Genomic DNA, 25218 nt, shown 5'->3' on the forward strand with positions numbered 1-25218 from the left:
ACTCAATTATAATTTATATGCATCAGGAGACATCTGTTAGCAGTCTTATTATGGTTGATATCATAAATACCGACTAAGACTATTGTCAGAAGAAATTGCAAAGCAAAACTTCGTATAAATTTTATTTGCTTTTACCTAAATTTCAAGTTGAACTCTTAGGCAAGTGTTGTTATTGTTTATTAAATCTAAATTATGCATCACGTAAACATGAATATAATTTCTCAGTTCAAGCGTCTTTCGCACTACAGAAAGCAATAAATTTTGCAATCATTATTGATAGTAAAACTTCCACCTAACAATGTCACTTCAGTTCATTGACGTCATTCAAACAAGAATACTTTGTGCGCATTGTAACACTGATATTTCACTTAGAAACAATACAGAAAGTGACTTACAAAGCGTACAGTGCAGAGAATTCAATGGCTAATTACACTCAATTATTTTATATTTTCGGTATTTTCCTGCCTGTTTCAGGTTTTACATTCGTCTACGAGACTGAACGTGGTTCTACTCTCACATTAATATGTTCAAACCAAGCTTATAAAAGAGCGAGAGAAGAACCAGTTATTTGGTACTCAAATCTCAATGAACAAGTTATTAATAGTGAGAGAACGCAAATAAAATACGGTGGCGAATTAGTGCTAACTAATTTCCAATTTGAAGACGAAGGAATTTACACATGCAAAAATCGTGAAGGCGATTACAAACCTGATGTCAGAGATAAATTCAAAGTTTTTTTTTTAGACCACATTTCCATTTATTAAACGATACTAATTTAACAGAAATAACATCTAAATCTGAATCGTTCATCTTGCTTTTAAATTCTTTCAGCCATAACCTTTTCGTTTGATATTTCACCATGTGTATTGATTATAAAAATAATTGTCTGTGTGTACATAAGATTACACTATGTAAGAAAATTATTACCTTTTCTTGTTCCTGGGGACAAAATGTTATTTCCTAATTGCTTATGCCTAGAGTAAATGGAAAAGGATTATTCTTCTCTTCAAACTTTGCTTTTGTGACTTGGGAGCGTACAACGAAAACATAATGGGAGAATATATTTGGGGGCTGATACGTGAAAGGGATTTATATTACTGTCGCAAATCTCGATAAAGTACTTACTTTCAAAACTTTTGAATAACTTTTGTATAAATAGTGTAAATCTTGATTTACATATTGTTTTATTCAGACATTATGTAAATTTGCCCGTTTCTACATGTGTATTGACTACAAAATTATTTATATTGCCCATGTATACGTAAGATTATGATGACAATAGTATCACTTTTAACTTAATTATTTCACAATAGAATTTTATATCAATGTGTTATGTTTTAGTAAACAACCAAGCCGGATGTTCATACAAAGAAAAAAGAAAATTAATTCTGTCATTAATTATCGTTTGTGTGTGTTTTCCTTTTAGCAAAGCCACAACGGGCTATCTGCTGAGCCCACCGAGGGGAATCGAACCCCTGATTTTAGGGTTGTAAATCCGTAGACTTACCGCTGTACTAGCGTGGGGTGATTATCGTTTGTAAAATATTTGAAATTAGTTTAACTGCCAATAAAAAATCGATAACCAATATTTTATCAATCTTACTGTATGTTTGTCATATTTATTTGTATTAATTGGTTAGAGCTATGGAATTCCTTATTTTTCTCTTACAGAGAGAGCTTGGTAGTTAACGAGGCTAAAAGTAAACAAGATACTCTCTGACAAATCAGCCTTAGGAATTCAAAGATTTGGTTAGAAATTTGTAACTGTAAATATATCTTACTGATACACTACACTTTCAATCTTTTTAAAGCTTCTATACAGTAGTTTCAAACTGTTAATACCACTGCTGTTCGATTCTCTTTTTTTTTCTGGCTTAGCTCTGCCCACCTCTAGTACAGAGGTAAGTCTACTACGAATCACCTCCGTGAACTTAGCGGATAGCCCGACGTTTTGCTAAAAAAAAAACACACAAACATAAACAACTTTGCTCTACATTTATTTTTACGTATACAAATTAGATATTTTCGTTCTTACCATAAACGGATGTTTGTTTAATAGTGTAAAGTTTTGATGGAGAGTGCAGAGGCTAGTGAAGCCTAATAATTATGTTTAACGTCACATTTGCTCGCAAATATTTCTGCCTCATTTTTCTCAATTTGCTCATTACCGATTTTAAGACAGTGGTGTGCGAAAATCTCGTTTTAGGAAATTTCTTTAATGCTAGAACCCGTTAGTCGGTCTCATTTATAGCGATCAAAAATATTTTTTCTTTATGCGTTGTAAAATATGTATAGGATGGGTTGAAAATATTTAAGTTGGCGAAGCGATGATATTACACGCCCGATGATTTAATGTTTAAACTAGAATAAATGCGACTAAAGAACTTATTTGGTTAAAAGGAATTTTCATTAAAACTTCATTTATTAAAACTGGTGCTTTCTTTTAAATTGATTCTATTATTCTTGTGGTTCAATATTTTCAAATGACTTGCAAATACGTTGTTTTATCACATTCTTTATGAATAGGTTTAAATCCAAGTCGTATAAGTATGTGTTTAGTTTAAGTAGAGTGCATATTTACAAAGAAAAATAGAAACAAAAACTCGCAGCTTAAAAACGTGTAATATAATCTACGGTACCATTTAATCATTCATTAAAAAACGTTACGATTATAGTCTTATAATCGAACTGATAAGCAACCAGTTTTGGACTGACAACAGATAAAATCAGTTAACATTTAACATTAAATAACGATGATCATGGAGTTATTGTTTTAATGAAATAGTCTCCCGATGGGACAGCGGTAAGTCTATGAATTTACAACGCCAAGATCAAGAGTTCGATTGCCCTCGGTGGACACAGTAAATAGCCCGATGTGGTTTTGCTATAAGAAAAACTATGTGTGCTTGATCATTCGAAAAGCTTTTCATTCTCTACAGTTAATTACAAAGTTAAGTTCTTGCTTTCTACTCCAAGTAAGCTATCAAATATATCAGACAAAAGCGAAAGATTACATCACACTTACAGTTTAAGGTGCCTACATATAGTTGTCAGATTTTCATGTATTACACGTGGACTGATATTAATACAGCTACAATAAGTGCATTTCTTTCCAATTTGTTTGAACATTTTCAAGGTACCTCTAATTGTAGCTGTAGTAATGTCAGTCCTCGTGTAATAAATGAAAATCTGATAACTGTGTAGGGACCACAAACTGAAAGTGTGAGGTAATATTTTGCTTTTGTTTAATAGATTTGATAGCTTACTTAGAGTAGAAAGCAAGAACTTAACTTTCTATTTGCGGTCACATACAGTGCTTGTACTAACTTAGCTAACTCCCATCTACTGTTTTCCACTGTAAAAGCTAACTATTGTCAATTATTCTGAATTTTGTCATTGAAAACTAACATCTCAGCTCTTGTTTTATATATTTTATTTTGTTGTTCTCTATGTATTGATATATTAGAGATACTTACCAATGATCTACATACTTTTCTAATCATGGTATTCAGTTGGTTGAGTCAAATAATTCATATTATTCGTTTGTTCACCTACAAAGTAAATAATTTATTTATGGAATTTTCTCTGCTGATCAAACTGTTGTAACTGCACCAGATAGGAATTTTAAAATACTCCCATCTACGTTAATTAAACTGTGTTTTTATCATTTTCGTTCAGAAAACGATACGTTATATTTTATATCATTTAATTATAATGAAAATTGAACGGTCCTATCTTCATATGATAGATTTTAACAACCTTCGTGTAATTTCCTATTAATACTTAATACTATCTGCATTACTCTTAGTATTCTCAGAATATTTTGTAAATTATAAGTATCATCTTCAAATTATAATACATCGAACAAGATTTATTGAAGTTTATTAATATAGATATAAATGTATTTCTTTATGTTTGTTTAACGTGTGTTTGCTCTTGTATTACAAGAAATTATTTGATTTATTGTCTAGTGATGTTGGATTCTCTGTTTAGTATTTAAATGTCATCTGTAGTACATTTATTTGAGTTGCAGTGTTAATTTAAAAACGTGAGATTCTATTTTATTGTGTTACATGAATGTTGTTTTTAGTTTTGGGCTTGTTTCTCCGACGTAAAATACGTGGAAGTTGCCATAAAGTATTTTATAAATGACATTGGTATTGTATTTGCTTTATTTTTTTTACAAGAATTTAGGTATTTTGTTTGTTGTATTTGAGTTATTGACTGGGTGAGTATCGTGTTGTTGACTGAGGTTTCTCTATATCACCGTTATTTCAAATCTTCTTCCTAATCGCTTTATAACCTAAAAACGTCGAATTGTAAACAAATTCTGAAATAAAAAGTTTTAAATTACCCATTGTAGAATGTCTGCAAGGTTTATTAGTTTCAAGTTGGTTCCTCTGAAATATAAATGCATGAAATAGATTATTACACTCATGTTAAATATACCTACAAGGAATTACTTTAGAAATAACATGAAATCAGTTTTTCTTAATTTTAATGAGAGGAAGTGTGGTATGAGCAGGAATAACTATTGGTAAATATATCGACATATAATTATTATAAATGTTACCATCAATACTACACATTCTAAAGATAAATCCTACGACCCTTTGTTCGTCCATATACTGGTTCTAATCAGGACTCCAGTAATGAGTGATATTGCCCAACTCCAAGGTGCAGATGTTGATATTGACAGCTATAATATACTCTTGGAAGATGCATCACATTCCATCAGTTGATGCTAAAGATGCCACGAAAAGAGCTATTTCAGGGCAGTGATGAAAACGAACTCATAATCTTATCGGTACTCCTGTAATAAACAGACATTATTAGTCAGAGGCTGCCACTGATGTTCATAGCAATAATACTTTATAGTTTATAGGGATTAGTAAGCCATACCAAAACAGTTTTGAATATGCAACCTGAAATATAATGTGGCTCAATCTGATATAAAGTCACGTCAGAACAGAAATTATCAGAACATCTTTGTAACATAGCTTAACATTTCGTAAATGGTGTGATGTAACCGAAAATTGGTTGCTTTTGGGAAAGGTATGTAACAGACCTTTTCAATGTAAATTTTTATATGCACAAATCATGAAAATATATTCACGTGAGAATTTAAATTTTTCGAAACAAAGATATTTATTGTACTTAAGAGCATCGAAAAAATAATTTTGGTTCGCCAGAACAATTCGGAAAAAAGCCTGCAACAAGTCATACGAACACAAATGTCAGAGATAAAAACCGCTGAAGTGTCCCAGGCGACGGTACGTAAAAAATATATCAGTCTTCTAACCGCTGAGAAATTAGATAGATATGCATATTACTGTACACACAGACATACCAGTCACGTGACTGATCTAGTAATTATAGATTTCTATGTGATCAAAGACGAGATGGATTATGGTAAACCTGTAGAGAGAAGTGATGAGGCTCCAAAGTAATTTTGATATAATGAACTCAACTTCTGTATATTGAAGAAGAACCTTATGAACTGTAAAGATACAAATCATATCTACGAAGTTTTTTAAGAACATATTCTAAATAAACAATACTTTAAATTTACAGTGAAAGGTATCAGATCCCAATTTTGTTTATCTTGATAAATCCACAAAAAATTAAGTATTTGCTTTTATATTAAATTTAAATGGAAAATTTACTCGGAATATATTTCATCCAATTTCTGCATTATAAGGATATTATTTGATATTTTGTTGTTTGCAAGACACAGTCATTTACTGATACATTTTACCAACGTAATATTCCCAAAAGAACCTGCATTTTCATAACTGACATTAACACAAACAGTTACAACAGTTTCACGTTTAACTGTGACAAATAAGTATTTTACAAGGGAAACACCAACGGAAATCAAATGTACCTATAGATATAACATATTATAAAAAAAAATCGTGTGTAATTTCATAAATTTCCAAGTTTGTGTGATTAGTTTCATTAGTTAACTCCATTAAAAAACTGTTTTGAAGCACGACACGTTTTATTTTTCTCACGAAAAGTAACATTTATGTTGTTATTTTACAGAGTGAGTCATAATTAATATTATAACTAGTGCGTCGTGCTCATTGTGAAAAACCTTAAAATTCCAATGGTGACACAAAACGTGCTAATAAAAATATCAACTCTGTTGTTTTCTCCAGTGTATGTTCCAGCCCAGAATCTCAACTGTACTCGAGGATACCGAAGAGATAGATGCTGACAGGTGTTGTAAGTATATATGATACTCAATTACTTTAAACTGTTCACATTAAACACAAATCGATAAAAGACTTTTATAAATATGGAATTTTAGTTCAACAAATACATTTTTTTAATACTAAAGACGTTGTTAGAACAATAAAAATTAACACTGGGTTAAATAAATGCCTAGTTATGTACTTTTAACGCTTCAGATCCATGTCCTCCTGGTCACTATGACAATGGATTTCAAACTCACTGCTTGCCGTGCCCAGGAGGGACTTACATGACATCTTATGCTGCTGACGCCTGTGTAGCTTGTCCTGAAGACGAAATTACTAATGAAGAAGGAGTTGATAATAAAAATCTTTGTAAAAGTAATAGAACAAAAGGGTTTTAAAGTTTCCTTTTATTGTTTCCTTAACATTTTAAAGATGTTTATTTTTGTTGAAACAGATTGTTATAATAAGACACTTCATTCAAACTTTCATGGTTTTTAGTGCATTAAACAGCATTGAATTTGCTGCGAAATCCTACTACTCGTTTTAAAAGATCAGCTCACACATTTAAGACAAATAGTATTGAATAGCTGTCTTACCTCCAGTATATCATTTCAAAATTAGAAACGAATAACGCTTAAAGCCCTCGTTCAGGTATCCGCAAAATTGAAAAACAAACAATTGTACATCGGTGTGCGACGCATTATTACTAAAAAAGACCTAAAATATTTAACTAAAACAATATATGTCCCAAAACATAACTTGAATCCATGTTCAATATGTTTATTTTGTGTACATAATGTCGTTTTTGTAATAAAAGAAAGTAATTTGTCAAATACAAAACAAATGTTTTAATAGAAGATTATAATTATATTGGATTATCAAAACGTTAGCAGCATCCCAATGTTCTGTAATTAATAAACTTTTCAATATGCACATTTTTTCATTCCCAATATGCTGAACTATTAAACTTTCTAATGTACAATGTTCCTCACTCTCTATGTCGTGTAATAATTAAACTTTTCCTATCTCAAAATGTCTTGTAATAATGAGCTTTTCAATATACATTGTTAATCACTCTCAATGTCTTGTAATTAAGAAACTTTTAAAAATTCACTTCTTCTCATTATCAATATCTTGTAATTAATAAGCTTTTAATATATACACAGTTAGTCACTTTAAGTGTCCTAAAATGAATAAAGCTATCAGTATGCACTGTTACTCACTCGCAAACTTCTCTAATTAATAAACTTTTCAACACACACTGTTCCACACTATCAGTATACTTTAACTAAGAAACTCTTATATATACACCGTTCGTCGCTCTCAAACTCTTGTAATTGATAAACTTCTCAATACACACTGTCACACACTCAGAATCCTTTAACTAATAAATTTTTCAAAATATTCTGTTAGTCACTCCCAATGTTGTCTTACTAATAAAGTTTTCAATATACACTCTTCCTCAATCCCAAGGTCCAAAATTAGCAAATTCTCCAGTGTACACTTTTCCTCGCTCTCAATGTCATTATATTAAGAAATATTTCAATATACACTTTTCCTAATTCCCAATCTTACGTGATTAATAAAGTTACAAAAAAACACAGTTCTTCATTCCCAATGTCCTATAATTAAAAACTTTACAATATACACTGTTTCTCTCGCTAAAGGTTCTGTAAATAATAAACATTCAATACACACTGTTCCTCGGTCAAAATGTCCTGTAATATATATGCTTATCAGAATATACTATTAATCACTCTCAATGTCTTCTACCTAAAATCTTTTCAGTATACATTATTCCTCACTTTCCCACTCCTGTAATTTATCAACTTTCGAATATACACTCATCCTCCCTTCTCAACATCCTTTAAAAAATAAACATCTCAATATATACGGTTTCTCATACTAAATGCCCTGTACTAAATATACTTTTCCTCATACATTGTTCCTAACGCTTAATATTCTGAAACTAATAAACTTTTGAATATACACTGTTCCTGTCTCTTCATGCCGTGTTATTATTAAAGTTTTCAAGATACACTTTTCCTATTTAAATATGTCTTGTAATTAATGAGCTTTTCAAAATACATTGTTAATAACTCTCAAAGTATTGTAATTTAGAAAATTTTAAAAATTCACTACTCCCCATTATCAACGTCTTGTAATTAATAAGCTTTTAATATATACACAGTAAGTCACTTTAAGTGTCCTAAAATAAATAAATCTTTCAGTATACACTATTCCTGACACTTAAACTCCTGTAATTAATAAACTCATCAATATACACCGTTCCTCACTCTCAAACTCTTGTAATTGATAAACTTCCCAATACACAATGTTCCACACTCTCAGCATCCTTTAACTAATAAACTCTGCAATATATACCATTGCTCACTCTCAATATCCTGTAATTAATGAAACTTTTCAATATACACTGATAGTCACACCCAATGTTGTCTTACTAATAAAGTTATTTAAAATTAAAAAATTAATTAATTAAAAAACCTTTGAATACACTGTTCAACACTCTCAGTATCGTTTAACTAATAAACTCTTCAATATACACCGTTCCTCACTATCAACGTCCTGTAATTAACGAAACTTTTCAATATATACTGTTAGTCACTCCCAATGTTCTCTTAGAAATGAAGTTTTCAATATACACTCTTCCTCAATCCCAATGTCCAATAATTAGCAACCTTCCAATATACACTTTTCCTCGCTCTCAATATCATTATATTAAGAAATATTTCAATATACACTGTTCCTAATTCCCATTCTAGCATAATTAATAAAGTTACAAAAAATCACAGTTCTTCATTACCAATGACCTATAATTAATAAACTTTTAATATATACACAGTTAGTCACATTAAGTGTCCTAAAACAAATAAATCTTTCAGTATACACTATTCCTAACTCTTAAACCTTTCAATACACACTGTTCAACACTCTCAGTATCCTTTAACTAATAAACTCATCAATATACACCGTTCCTCACTCTCAAACTCTTGTAATTAATAAACTTCCCAATACACAATGTTCCACACTCTCAGCATCCTTTAACTAATAAACTCTTCAATATATACCATTGCTCACTCTCAATGTCCTGTAATTAAAGAAACTTTTCAATATATACTTTTAGTCACTCCCAATGTTGCCTTACTAATAAAGTTTACAATATACACTCTTCCTCAAACCCAAAGTCCAATAATTAACAAACCTTCCAGTGTACACCTTTCCTGGCTCTCAATCTCATTATATTAAGAAATATTTCAATATACACTGTTCCTAATTACCATTCTTACGTGATTAACAAAGTTACAAAAACACACAGTTCTTCATTGCCAATGTCCTACAATTAATACTTTCAATACACACTGTTTCCCAGTCAAAATGTCCTGCAACGTATAAGCTTATCAAAATATACTATTAATCACTCTCAATGTCTTATAACTCAAAAACTTTTCAGTATACATTATTCCTCACTCTATTACTCCTGTAATTTATAAACATTCCAGTATACACTCATCCTCCCTTCTCAAAGTCCTTTGAAAATAAACATCTCAATATATACAGTTCCTCACACTAAATGCCCTGTACTAAATATACTTTTCCTCATACATTGTTCCTAACTCTTAATGTTCTGAAACTAATAAACTTTTCAATATACACTGTCCCTGTCACTTCATGTCGAGCAATTATTAAAGTTTTCAACATACACTTTTCCTATTTAAAAATGTCTTGAAATTAATGAGCTTTTCAATATACATTGTTAATAACTCTCAAAGTACTGTAATTTAAAAAATTTTAAAAATTCACTACTCTCCATTATCAATGTCTTGTAATTAATAAGATTTTAATATATACACAGTTAGTCACTTCAAGTGTCCTAAAAAAAATAAATCTTTCACTATACACTATTCCTCACTTTTAAACTCCTGTAATTAATAAGCCTTTGAATACACACTGTTCAACACTCTCAGTATCCTTTAACTAATAAACTTTTCAATATACACCGTTCCTCACTATCAACGTCCTGTAATTAAAGAAACTTTTCAATATACACTGATAGTCACCCCCAATGTTGTCTTACTAATAAAGTTTTCAATATCCACTCTTTCTCAATTCCAAAGTCAAATAATTAACAAACATTCCACTGAACACCTTTCCTCGCTCTCAATCTCATTATATTAAGAAATATTTCAATATACACTATTCCTTATTCCCATTCTAGCATAATTAATAAAGTTACAAAAAAACACAGTTCTTCATTCCCAATATCCTATAATTAATACTTTTCAATATACACTGTTCTTGTCTCTTCATGTAGTGTAATTATTAAAGTTTTCAAGATACACTTTTCCTATCTCAAAATGTCTTGTAATTAATGAGCTTTTTAATATACACTGTCAATCACTCTCAAAGTATTATAATTTAAAAAATTTTAAAATTTCACTACTTCCCAATATCAATGTCTTGAAATTAATAAGCATTTAATATATACACAGTTAGTCACTTTAAGTGTTCTAAAAAAAATAAATCTTTCAGTATACACCATTCCTCACTCTTATACTCCTGTAATTAATAAACCTTTGAATACACACTGTTCAACACTCTCAGTATCCTTTAACTAATAAACTCTTCAATATACACCGTTCCTCACTATCAACGTCCTATAATTAACGAAACTTTTCAATATATACTGTTAGTCACTCCCAATGTTGTATTACAAATGAAGTTTTCAATATACACTCTTCCTCAATCCCAATGTCCAATAATTAGCAACCTTCCAATATACACTTTTCCTCGCTCTCAATATCATTATATTAAGAAATATTTCAATATACACTGTTCCTAATTCCCATTCTAGCATAATTAATAAAGTTACAAAAAATTACAGTTCTTCATTCCAAATGACCTATAATTAATAAACTTTCAATACACACTGTTCCCCAGTCAAAATCTCCTGCAACATATTAGCTTATCAAAATACACTATTACTCACTCTCAATGTCTTATAACTCAAAAACTTTTCAGGTATACATTATTCCTCACTCTCCTACTCCTGTAATTTATAAACATTACAGTATACACTCATCCTCCCTTCTCAACGTCCTTTAAATAATAAATATCTCAATACATACTGTTCCTCATACTAAATGCTCTGTACTAAATATACTTTTCCTCATACATTGTTCATAAGCTAAATGTTCTGAAACTAATAAACTTTTCAATATACACTGTTCCTGTCTCTTCATGTCGTGTTATTATTAAAGTTTTCAAGATACACTTTTTCTATCTCACAATGTCTTGTAATTAATGAAATTTTTAACATACATTTTTAATCACTCTCAAAGTATTGTAATTTAGAAAATTTCAAAAATTCACTACTCCCCATTATCAATGTCTTGTAATTAATAAGCTTTTAATATATACACATTTAGTCACATTAAGTGTCCTAAAACAAATAAATCTTTCAGTATACACTATTCCTAACTCTTAAACTCCTGTAATTCATAAACCTTTCAATACACACTGTTCAACACTCTCACTATCCTTTAACTAATAAACTCTTCAATATACACCGTTGCTCACTATCAATTTCCTGTAATTAAAGAAACTTTTCAATATATACTCTTAGTCACTCCCAACGTTATCTTACTAATAAAGTTTTCAATATACACTCTTCCTCAATCCCAATATCCAACAATTAGCAACCTTTCAATGTACACTTTTCCTCCCTCTCAATGTCATTATATTAAAAAATATTTCAATATACACTGTTCCTAATTACCAATCTTATGTGATTAACAAAGTTACAAAAACACACAGTTCTTCATTGCCAATGTCCTATAATTAATAAACTTTTCAATACAAACTGTTTTCTCTCTGAAAGTTCTGTTATCGAAACTTTCAAAACACACTATTCCTCATTCAAAATGACCTGTAACATATAAGCTTATCAAAATATACTATTAATCACTCTCAATGTCTTCTACCTAAAATCTTTTCAGTCTACATTATTCCTCACTCTACTACTTCTGTAATTTATCAACTTTCGAATATACACTCATCCTCCCTTCCCAACATCCTTTAAAAAATAAACATCTCAAAATATACTGTTCCTCATACTAAATGTCCTATACTAAAGATACTTTTCCTCATACATTGTTCCTAACTCTTAATGTTCTGAAAGTAATAAACTTTTCAACATACACTTTTCCTATTTAAAAATGTCTTGAAATTAATGAGCTTTTCAATATACATTGTTAATAACTCTCAAAGTACTGTAATTTAGAAAATTTTAAAAATTCACTACTCTCCATTATCAATGTCTTGTAATTAATAAGATTTTAGTATATACACAGTTAGTCACTTCAAGTGTCCTAAAAAAAATAAATCTTTCAGTATACACTATTCCTAACTCTTAAACTCCTGTAATTCATAAACCTTTCAATACACACAGTTCAACACTCTCAGTATCCTTTAACTAATAAACTCATCAATATACACCGTTCCTCACTCTCAAGCTCTTGTAATTGATAAACTTCCCAATACACAATGTTCCACACTCTCAAAATCCTTTAACTAATAAACTCATCAATATACACCGTTCCTCACTCTCAAACTCTTGTAATTGATAAACTTACCAATACACAATGTTCCACACTCTCAGCATCCTTTAACTAATAAACTCTTCAATATATACCATTGCTCACTCTCAATGTCCTGTAATTAAAGAAATTTTCAATATATACTGTTAGTCACTCCCAATGTTGCCTTACTAATAAAGTTTACAATATACACTCTTCCTCAAACCCAATGTCCAATAATTAGCAACCTTCCAGTGTACACTTTTCCTCGCTCTCAACGTTATTATATTAAAAAATATTTCAATATACACTGCTCCTAATTATCAATCTTACATGATTAACAAAGTTACAAAAACACACAGTTCTTCATTGCCAATGTCATATAATTAATAAACGTTTCAATACACACTGTTTCTCTCTCTAAAGGTTCTGTAAACAATAAACTTTCAAAACACACTATTCCTCATTCAAAATGACCTGTAATATAAGCTTATCAGAATATACTATTAATCACTCTCAATGTCTTCTACCTAAACTCTTTTCAGTATACATTATTCCTCACTCTCCAACTCCTGTAAGTTATCAACTTTCGAATATACACTCATCCTCCCTTCTCAACGTCCTTTAAAAAATAAACATCTCAATATATACGGTTCCTCATACTAAATGCACTGTACTAAATATACTTTTCCTCATACATTGTTCCTAACTCTTAATGTTCTTAAACTATTAAACTTTTCAATATACACTGTAAGTCACTCTCAATGTCTTATAATAAAGAAACTTTTGAAATTCACTACTCCCCATTATCAATGTCTTGTAATTAATAAGATTTTAATATATACACAGTTAGTCACATTAAGTGTCCTAAAACAAATAAATCTTTCAGTATACACTATTCCTCACTCTTAAACTCCTGTAATTAAAAAACCTTTGAATAAACTTTTCAACACTGTCAGTATCCTTTAACTAATAAACTTTTCAATATACACCGTTCCTCACTATCAACGTCCTGTAATTAAAGAAACTTTTCAATATACACTGATAGTCACCCGCAATGTTGTCTCACTAATAAAGTTTTCAATATCCACTCTTTCTCAATTCCAAAGTCCAATAATTAACAAACATTCCACTGTACACCTTTCCTCGCTCTCAATCTCATGAAATTAAGAAATATTTCAATATACACTGTTCCTTATTCCAATTCTAGCGTAATTAATAAAGTTACAAAAAAACACAATTCTTCATTCCCAATATCCTATAATTAATACTTTTCAATATACACTGTTCTTGTTTCTTCATGTTGTGTAATTATTAAAGTTTTCAAGATACACTTTTCCTATCTCAAAATGTCTTGTAATTAATGAGCTTTTTAATATACACTGTCAATCACTCTCAAAGTATTATAATTTAAAAAATTTTAAAAATTCACTACTCCCCATTATCAATGTCTTGTAATTAATAAGCATTTAATATATACACAGTTAGTCACTTTAAGTGTTCTAAAAAAAATAAATCTTTCAGTATACACCATTCCTCACTCTTATACTCCTGTAATTAATAATCCTTTGAATACACACTGTTCAACACTCTCAGTATCCTTTAACAAAGTTACAAAACACACAGTTCTTCATTGCCAATGTCCAATAATTAATATACGTTTCAATACACACTGTTTCTCTCTCTAAAGGTTCTGTAAACAATAAACTTTCAAACACACTATTCCTCATTCAAAATGACCTGTAATTAATAAACCTTGGAATACACACTGTTCAACACTCTCAGTATCCTTTAACTAATAAACTCTTCAATATACACCGTTCCTCACTATCAATTTCCTGTAATTAAAGAAACTTTTCAATATATACTCTTAGTCACTCCCAATGTTATCTTACTAATAAAGTTTTCAATATACACTCTTCCTCAATCCCAATATCCAACAATTAGCAACCTTTCAATGTACACTTTTCCTCGCTCTCAATGTCATTATATTAAAAAATATTTCAATATACACTGTTCCTAATTACCAATCTTATGTGATTAACAAAGTTACAAAACACACAGTTCTTCATTGCCAATGTCCTATAATTAATAAACTTTTCAATACAAACTGTTTTTTCTCTGAAAGTTCTGTTATCGAAAACTTTCAAAACACACTATTCCTCATTCAAAATGACCTGTAACATATAAGCTTATCAAAATATACTATTAATCACTCTCAATGTCTTCTACCTAAAATCTTTTCAGCCTACATTATTCCTCACTATAGTACTTCTGTAATTTATCAACTTTTCAATATATACACTTCTCCTCCCTTCTCAGCATCCTTTAAAAAAATAAACATCTCAAAATATACTGTTCCTCATACTAAATGTCCTATACTAAATATACTTTTCCTCATACATTATTCCTCACTCTATTACTCCTGTAATTTATAAACATTCCAGTATACACTCATCCTCCCTTCACAAAGTCCTTTGAAAATAAACATCTCAATATCTACGGTTCCTCACACTAAATGCCCTGTACTAATTATACTTTTCCTCATACATTGTTCCCAACTCTTAATGTTCTGAAACAAATAAACTTTTCAATATACACTGCTCCTAATTATCAATCATTACATGATTAACAAAGTTTTCAAAATACACATAGTTCTTCATTGCCAATGTCATATAATTAATAAACGTTTCAATACACACTGTTTCTCTCTCTAAAGGTTCTATAATTAATAAACTTTCAAAACACACTATTCCTCATTCAAAATGACCTGTAATATAAGCTTATCAGAATATACTATTAATCACTCTCAATGTCTTCTACCTAAACTCTTTTCAGTATACATTATTCCTCACTCTCCAACTCCTGTAATTTATCAACTTTCAATATACACTCATCCTCCCTTCTCAACGTCCTTTAAAAATAAACATCTCAATATATACTGTTCCTCATACTAAATGCACTGTACTAAATATACTTTTCCTCATACATTGTTCCTAACTCTTAATGTTCTTAAACTAATAAACTTTTCAATATACACTGTAAGTCACTCTATTTCAATGTCTTATAATAAAGAAACTTTTGTAAATTTAGAAAATTTTAAAATTCACTACTCCCCATTATCAATGTCTTGTAATTAATAAGATTTTAATATATACACAGTTAGTCACATTAAGTGTCCTAAAACAAATAAATCTTTCAGTATACACTATTCCTCACTCTTAAACTCCTGTAATTAAAAAACCTTTGAATAAACTTTTCAACACTGTCAGTATCCTTTAACTAATAAACTTTTCAATATACAATAAACGCTTTCAATACACACTGTTTCTCCTCACTATCAACGTCCTGTAATTAAAGAAACTTTTCAATATACACTGATAGTCACCCGCAATGTTGTCTCACTAATAAAGTTTTCAATATCCACTCTTTCTCAATTCCAAAGTCCAATAATTAACAAACATTCCACTGTACACCTTTCCTCAAAGCTCTCAATCTCATGAAATTAAGAAATATTTCAATATACACTGTTCCTTATTCCAATTCTAGCAAATAATTAATAAAGTTACAAAAAAAACACAATTCTTCATTCCCAATATCCTATAATTAATACTTTTCAATATACACTGTTCTTGTTTCTTCATGTTGTGTAATTATTAAAGTTTTCAAGATACACTTTTCCTATCTCAAAATGTCTTGTAATTAATGAGCTTTTTAATATACACTGTCAATCACTCTCAAAGTATTATAATTTAAAAAATTTTAAAAATTCACTACTCCCCATTATCAATGTCTTGTAATTAATAAGCATTTAATATATACACAGTTAGTCACTTTAAGTGTTCTAAAAAAATAAATCTTTCAGTATACACTATTCCTCACTCTTATACTCCTGTAATTAATAAACCTTTGAATACACACTGTTCAACACTCTCAGTATCCTTTAACAAAGTTACAAAAAACACACAGTTCTTCATTGCCAATGTCCAATAATTAATATACGTTTCAATACACACTGTTTCTCTCTCTAAAGGTTCTGTAAACAATAAACTTTCAAACACACTATTCCTCATTCAAAATGACCTGTAATTAATAAACCTTGGAATACACACTGTTCAACACTCTCAGTATCCTTTAACTAATAAACTCTTCAATATACACCGTTCCTCACTATCAATTTCCTGTAATTAAAGAAACTTTTCAATATATACTCTTAGTCACTCCCAATGTTATCTTACTAATAAAGTTTTCAATATACACTCTTCCTCAATCCCAATATCCAATAATTAGCAACCTTTCAATGTACACTTTTCCTCACTCTCAATGTCATTATATTAAAAAATATTTCAATATACACTGCTCCTAATTATCAATCTTACATGATTAACAAAGTTACAAAAACACATAGTTCTTCATTGCCAATGTCATATAATTAATAAACGTTTCAATACACACTGTTTCTCTCTCTAAAGGTTCTGTAAACAATAAACTTTCAAAACACACTATTCCTCATTCAAAATGACCTGTAATATAAGCTTATCAAAATATACTATTAATCACTCTCAATGTCTTCTACCTAAACTCTTTTCAGTATACATTATTCCTCACTCTCCAACTCCTGTAATTTATCAACTTTCAGAATATACACTCATCCTCCTTCTCAACGTCCTTTAAAAAAAATAAACATCTCAATATATACTGTTCCTCATACTAAATGCACTGTACTAAATATACTTTTCCTCATACATTGTTCCTAACTCTTAATGTTCTTAAACTATTAAACTTTTCAATATACACTGTAAGTCACTCTCAATGTCTTATAATAAAACTTTTGAAATTCACTACTCCTCATTATGAATGTCTTGTAATTAATAAGCTTTTAATATATACACAGTAAGTCACTTTAAGTGTCCTAAAATAAATAAATCTTTCAGTATACACTATTCCTCACTCTTAAACTCCTTTAACTAATAAACTTTTCAATATACACCGTTCCTCACTATCAACGTCCTGTAATTAAAGAAACTTTTCAATATACACTGATAGTCACCCGCAATGTTGTCTCACTAATAAAGTTTTCAATATCCACTCTTTCTCAATTCCAAAGTCCAATAATTAACAAACATTCCACTGTACACCTTTCCTCGCTCTCAATCTCATTATATTAAGAAATATTTCAATATACACTGTTCCTTATTCCAATTCTAGTGTAATTAATAAAGTTACAAAAAAACACAATTCTTCATTCCCAATATCCTATAATTAATACTTTTCAATATACACTGTTCTTGTCTCTTCATGTTGTGTAATTATTAAAGTTTTCAAGATACACTTTTCCTATCTCAAAATGTCTTGTAATTAATGAGCTTTTTAATATACATTGTCAATCACTCTCAAAGTATTATAATTTAGAAAATTTTAAAATTCACTACTCCCCATTATCAATGTCTTGTAATTAATAAGCATTTAATATATACACAGTTAGTCACTTTAAGTGTCCTAAAAAAATAAATCTTTCAGTATACACCATTCCTCACTCTTATACTCCTGTAATTCATAAACCTTTCAATACACACTGTTCAACACTCTCAGTATCCTTTAATAAAGTTACAAAATACACAGTTCTTCATTGCCAATGTCCAATAATTAATATACGTTTCAATACACACTGTTTCTCACTCTCAAGGTTCTTTAAACAATAAACTTTCAAACACACTATTCCTCACTCTCAAACTGACTTGTAATTAATAAACCTTGGAATACACAATGTTCAACACTCTCAGCATCCTTTAACTAATAAACTCTTCAATATACACCGTTCCTCACTATCAATTTCCTGTAATTAAAGAAACTTTTCAATATATACTCTTAGTCACTCCCAATGTTATCTTACTAATAAAGTTTTCAATATACACTCTTCCTCAATCCCAATATCCAACAATTAGCAACCTTTCAATGTACACTTTTCCTCGCTCTCAATGTCATTATATTAAAAAATATTTCAATATACACTCTTCCTAATTATCAATCTTACATGATTAACAAAGTTACAAAACACACAGTTCTTCATTGCCAATGTCCTATAATTAATAAACGTTTCAATACACACTGTTTCTCTCTCTAAAGGTTCTGTAAACAATAAACTTTCAAAACACACTATTCCTCATTCAAAATGACCTGTAATATAAGCTTATCAGAATATACTATTAATCACTCTCAATGTCTTCTACCTAAACTCTTTTCAGTATACATTATTCCTCACTCTCCAACTCCTGTAAGTTATCAACTTTCGAATATACACTCATCCTCCCTTCTCAAAAAAAATAAACATCTCAATATATACGGTTCCTCATACTAAATGCACTGTACTAAATAAACTTTTCCTCATACATTGTTCCTAACTCTTAATGTTCTTAAACTATTAAACTTTTCAATATACACTGTAAGTCACTCTCAATGTCTTATAATAAAGAAACTTTTGAAATTCACTACTCCTCATTATGAATGTCTTGTAATTAATAAGCTTTTAATATATACACAGTAAGTCACTTTAAGTGTCCTAAAATAAATAAATCTTTCAGTATACACTATTCCTCACTCTTAAACTCCTTTAACTAATAAACTTTTCAATATACACCGTTCCTCACTATCAACGTCCTGTAATTAAAGAAACTTTTGAATATACACTGATAGTCACCCGCAATGTTGTCTCACTAATAAAGTTTTCAATATCCACTCTTTCTCAATTCCAAAGTCCAATAATTAACAAACATTCCACTGTACACCTTTCCTCGCTCTCAATCTCATTATATTAAGAAATATTTCAATATACACTGTTCCTTATTCCAATTCTAGTGTAATTAATAAAGTTACAAAAAAACACAATTCTTCATTCCCAATATCCTATAATTAATACTTTTCAATATACACTGTTCTTGTCTCTTCATGTTGTGTAATTATTAAAGTTTTCAAGATACACTTTTCCTATCTCAAAATGTCTTGTAATTAATGAGCTTTTTAATATACACTGTCAATCACTCTCAAAGTATTATAATTTAAAAAATTTTAAAAATTCACTACTCCCCATTATCAATGTCTTGTAATTAATAAGCATTTAATATATACACAGTTAGTCACTTTAAGTGTTCTAAAAAAATAAATCTTTCAGTATACACCATTCCTCACTCTTATACTCCTGTAATTAATAATCCTTTGAATACACACTGTTCAACACTCTCAGTATCCTTTAACAAAGTTACAAAAACACACAGTTCTTCATTGCCAATGTCCAATAATTAATATACGTTTCAATACACACTGTTTCTCTCTCTAAAGGTTCTGTAAACAATAAACTTTCAAACACACTATTCCTCATTCAAAATGACCTGTAATTAATAAACCTTGGAATACACACTGTTCAACACTCTCAGTATCCTTTAACTAATAAACTCTTCAATATACACCGTTCCTCACTATCAATTTCCTGTAATTAAAGAAACTTTTCAATATATACTCTTAGTCACTCCCAATGTTATCTTACTAATAAAGTTTTCAATATACACTCTTCCTCAATCCCAATATCCAACAATTAGCAACCTTTCAATGTACACTTTTCCTCGCTCTCAATGTCATTATATTAAAAAATATTTCAATATACACTGTTCCTAATTACCAATCTTATGTGATTAACAAAGTTACAAAAACACACAGTTCTTCATTGCCAATGTCCTATAATTAATAAACTTTTCAATACAAACTGTTTTTCTCTCTGAAAGTTCTGTTATCGAGAAACTTTCAAAACACACTATTCCTCATTCAAAATGACCTGTAACATATAAGCTTATCAAAATATACTATTAATCACTCTCAATGTCTTCTACCTAAAATCTTTTCAGCCTACATTATTCCTCACTATAGTACTTCTGTAATTTATCAACTTTCGAATATACACTTCTCCTCCCTTCTCAACATCCTTTAAAAAATAAACATCTCAAAATATACTGTTCCTCATACTAAATGTCCTATACTAAATATACTTTTCCTCATACATTATTCCTCACTCTATTACTCCTGTAATTTATAAACATTCCAGTATACACTCATCCTCCCTTCACAAAGTCCTTTGAAAATAAACATCTCAATATCTACGGTTCCTCACACTAAATGCCCTGTACTAATTATACTTTTCCTCATACATTGTTCCCAACTCTTAATGTTCTGAAACAAATAAACTTTTCAATATACACTGCTCCTAATTATCAATCTTACATGATTAACAAAGTTACAAAAACACATAGTTCTTCATTGCCAATGTCATATAATTAATAAAACGTTTCAATACACTGTTTCTCTCTCTAAAGGTTCTGTAAACAATAAACTTTCAAAACACACTATTCCTCATTCAAAATGACCTGTAATATAAGCTTATCAGAATATACTATTAATCACTCTCAATGTCTTCTACCTAAACTCTTTTCAGTATACATTATTCCTCACTCTCCAACTCCTGTAAGTTATCAACTTTCGAATATACACTCATCCTCCCTTCTCAACGTCCTTTAAAAAATAAACATCTCAATATATACGGTTCCTCATACTAAATGCACTGTACTAAATATACTTTTCCTCATACATTGTTCCTAACTCTTAATGTTCTTAAACTATTAAACTTTTCAATATACACTGTAAGTCACTCTCAATGTCTTATAATAAAGAAACTTTTGAAATTCACTACTCCCCATTATCAATGTCTTGTAATTAATAAGATTTTAATATATACACAGTTAGTCACATTAAGTGTCCTAAAACAAATAAATCTTTCAGTATACACTATTCCTCACTCTTAAACTCCTGTAATTAAAAAACCTTTGAATAAACTTTTCAACACTGTCAGTATCCTTTAACTAATAAACTTTTCAATATACACCGTTCCTCACTATCAACGTCCTGTAATTAAAGAAACTTTTCAATATACACTGATAGTCACCCGCAATGTTGTCTCACTAATAAAGTTTTCAATATCCACTCTTTCTCAATTCCAAAGTCCAATAATTAACAAACATTCCACTGTACACCTTTCCTCGCTCTCAATCTCATTATATTAAGAAATATTTCAATATACACTGTTCCTTATTCCAATTCTAGCGTAATTAATAAAGTTACAAAAAACACAATTCTTCATTCCCAATATCCTATAATTAATACTTTTCAATATACACTGTTCTTGTTTCTTCATGTTGTGTAATTATTAAAGTTTTCAAGATACACTTTTCCTATCTCAAAATGTCTTGTAATTAATGAGCTTTTTAATATACACTGTCAATCACTCTCAAAGTATTATAATTTAAAAATTTTAAAATTCACTACTCCCCATTATCAATGTCTTGTAATTAATAAGCATTTAATATATACACAGTTAGTCACTTTAAGTGTTCTAAAAAAAAACTAAATCTTTCAGTATACACCATTCCTCACTCTTATACTCCTGTAATTAATAATCCTTTGAATACACACTGTTCAACACTCTCAGTATCCTTTAACAAAGTTACAAAAACACACAGTTCTTCATTGCCAATGTCCAATAATTAATATACGTTTCAATACACACTGTTTCTCTCTCTAAAGGTTCTGTAAACAATAAACTTTCAAACACACTATTCCTCATTCAAAATGACCTGTAATTAATAAACCTTGGAATACACACTGTTCAACACTCTCAGTATCCTTTCACTAATAAACTCTTCAATATACACCGTTCCTCACTATCAATTTCCTGTAATTAAAGAAACTTTTCAATATATACTCTTAGTCACTCCCAATGTTATCTTACTAATAAAGTTTTCAATATACACTCTTCCTCAATCCCAATATCCAACAATTAGCAACCTTTCAATGTACACTTTTCCTCGCTCTCAATGTCATTATATTAAAAAATATTTCAATATACACTGTTCCTAATTACCAATCTTATGTGATTAACAAAGTTACAAAAACACACAGTTCTTCATTGCCAATGTCCTATAATTAATAAACTTTTCAATACAAACTGTTTTTTCTCTCTGAAAGTTCTGTTATCGAGAAACTTTCAAAACACACTATTCCTCATTCAAAATGACCTGTAACATATAAGCTTATCAAAATATACTATTAATCACTCTCAATGTCTTCTACCTAAAATCTTTTCAGCCTACATTATTCCTCACTATAGTACTTCTGTAATTTATCAACTTTCGAATATACACTTCTCCTCCCTTCTCAACATCCTTTAAAAAATAAACATCTCAAAATATACTGTTCCTCATACTAAATGTCCTATACTAAATATACTTTTCCTCATACATTATTCCTCACTCTATTACTCCTGTAATTTATAAACATTCCAGTATACACTCATCCTCCCTTCACAAAGTCCTTTGAAAATAAACATCTCAATATCTACGGTTCCTCACACTAAATGCCCTGTACTAATTATACTTTTCCTCATACATTGTTCCCAACTCTTAATGTTCTGAAACAAATAAACTTTTCAATATACACTGCTCCTAATTATCAATCTTACATGATTAACAAAGTTACAAAAACACATAGTTCTTCATTGCCAATGTCATATAATTAATAAACGTTTCAATACACACTGTTTCTCTCTCTAAAGGTTCTGTAAACAATAAACTTTCAAAACACACTATTCCTCATTCAAAATGACCTGTAATATAAGCTTATCAGAATATACTATTAATCACTCTCAATGTCTTCTACCTAAACTCTTTTCAGTATACATTATTCCTCACTCTCCAACTCCTGTAAGTTATCAACTTTTCAATATACACTCATCCTCCCTTCTCAAGCGTCCTTTAAAAAATAAACATCTCAATATATACGGTTCCTCATACTAAATGCACTGTACTAAAATATACTTTTCCTCATACATTGTTCCTAACTCTTAATGTTCTTAAACTATTAAACTTTTCAATATACACTGTAAGTCACTCTCAATGTCTTATAATTAAAGAAACTTTTGAAATTCACTACTCCCCATTATCAATGTCTTGTAATTAATAAGATTTTAATATATACACAGTTAGTCACATTAAGTGTCCTAAAACAAATAAAATCTTTCAGTATACACTATTCCTCACTCTTAAACTCCTGTAATTAAAAAACCTTTGAATAAACTTTTCAACACTCTCAGTATCCTTTAACTAATAAACTTTTCAATATACACCGTTCCTCACTATCAACGTCCTGTAATTAAAGAAACTTTTCAATATACACTGATAGTCACCTTCAATAATGTTGTCTCACTAATAAAGTTTTCAATATCCACTCTTTCTCAATTCCAATAGTCAATAATTAACAAACATTCCACTGTACACCTTTCCTCGCTCTCAATCTCATTAAATTAAGAAATATTTCAATATACACTGTTCCTTATTCCAATTCTAGCGTAATTAATAAAGTTACAAAAAACACAATTCTTCATTCCCAATATCCTATAATTAATACTTTTCAATATACACTGTTCTTGTCTCTTCATGTTGTGTAATTATTAAAGTTTTCAAGATACACTTTTCCTATCTCAAAATGTCTTGTAATTAATGAGCTTTTTTAATATACACTGTCAATCACTCTCAAAGTATTATAATTTAAAAAATTTTAAAATTCACTACTCCCCATTATCAATGTCTTGTAATTAATAAGCATTTAATATATACACAGTTAGTCACTTTAAGTGTTCTAAAAAAAAATAAATCTTTCAGTATACACCATTCCTCACTCTTATACTCCTGTAATTAATAATCCTTTGAATACACACTGTTCAACACTCTCAGTATCCTTTAACAAAGTTACAAAACACACAGTTCTTCATTGCCAATGTCCAATAATTAATATACGTTTCAATACACACTGTTTCTCTCTCTAAGGTTCTGTAAACAATAAACTTTCAAACACACTATTCCTCATTCAAAATGACCTGTAATTAATAAACCTTGGAATACACACTGTTCAACACTCTCAGTATCCTTTAACTAATAAACTCTTCAATATACACCGTTCCTCACTATCAATTTCCTGTAATTAAAGAAACTTTTCAATATATACTCTTACTCACTCCCAATGTTATCTTACTAATAAAGTTTTCAATATACACTCTTCCTCAATCCCAATATCCAACAATTAGCAACCTTTCAATGTACACTTTTCCTCGCTCTCAATGTCATTATATTAAAAAATATTTCAATATACACTGCTCCTAATTATCAATCTTACATGATTAACAAAGTTACAAAAACACATAGTTCTTCATTGCCAATGTCATATAATTAATAAACGTTTCAATACACACTGTTTCTCTCTCTAAAGGTTCTGTAAACAATAAACTTTCAAAACACACTATTCCTCATTCAAAATGACCTGTAATA

The 25218-nt window shown here is 29.6% G+C and overlaps 1 long non-coding RNA gene across 6 annotated transcripts in view; it reads right to left on the reverse strand.

The window, feature by feature from the left end:
* Window positions 1–3430: 3430 nt before the first annotated feature.
* The window catches only part of LOC143240961 (uncharacterized), a 60321-nt gene continuing 38533 nt past the window's right edge, over window positions 3431–25218 (reverse strand). The window contains exons 2-4 of one of the 6 annotated variants that reach the window (XR_013022079.1): window positions 12857–12935; window positions 6403–6539; window positions 3431–4813 (exon numbers count right to left, since the gene is read on the reverse strand). This is a non-coding gene — a long non-coding RNA (uncharacterized LOC143240961). The remainder of the gene's footprint in view (window positions 4814–6402; window positions 6540–12856; window positions 12936–25218) is intronic. The other 5 variants (XR_013022080.1, XR_013022078.1, XR_013022077.1 and 2 more) reach the window with 5 other exon arrangements.

The sequence above is a fragment of the Tachypleus tridentatus genome, chromosome 13, assembly GCF_004210375.1.
Source record: "Tachypleus tridentatus isolate NWPU-2018 chromosome 13, ASM421037v1, whole genome shotgun sequence".
Lineage (NCBI taxonomy): Eukaryota > Metazoa > Arthropoda > Merostomata > Xiphosura > Limulidae > Tachypleus > Tachypleus tridentatus.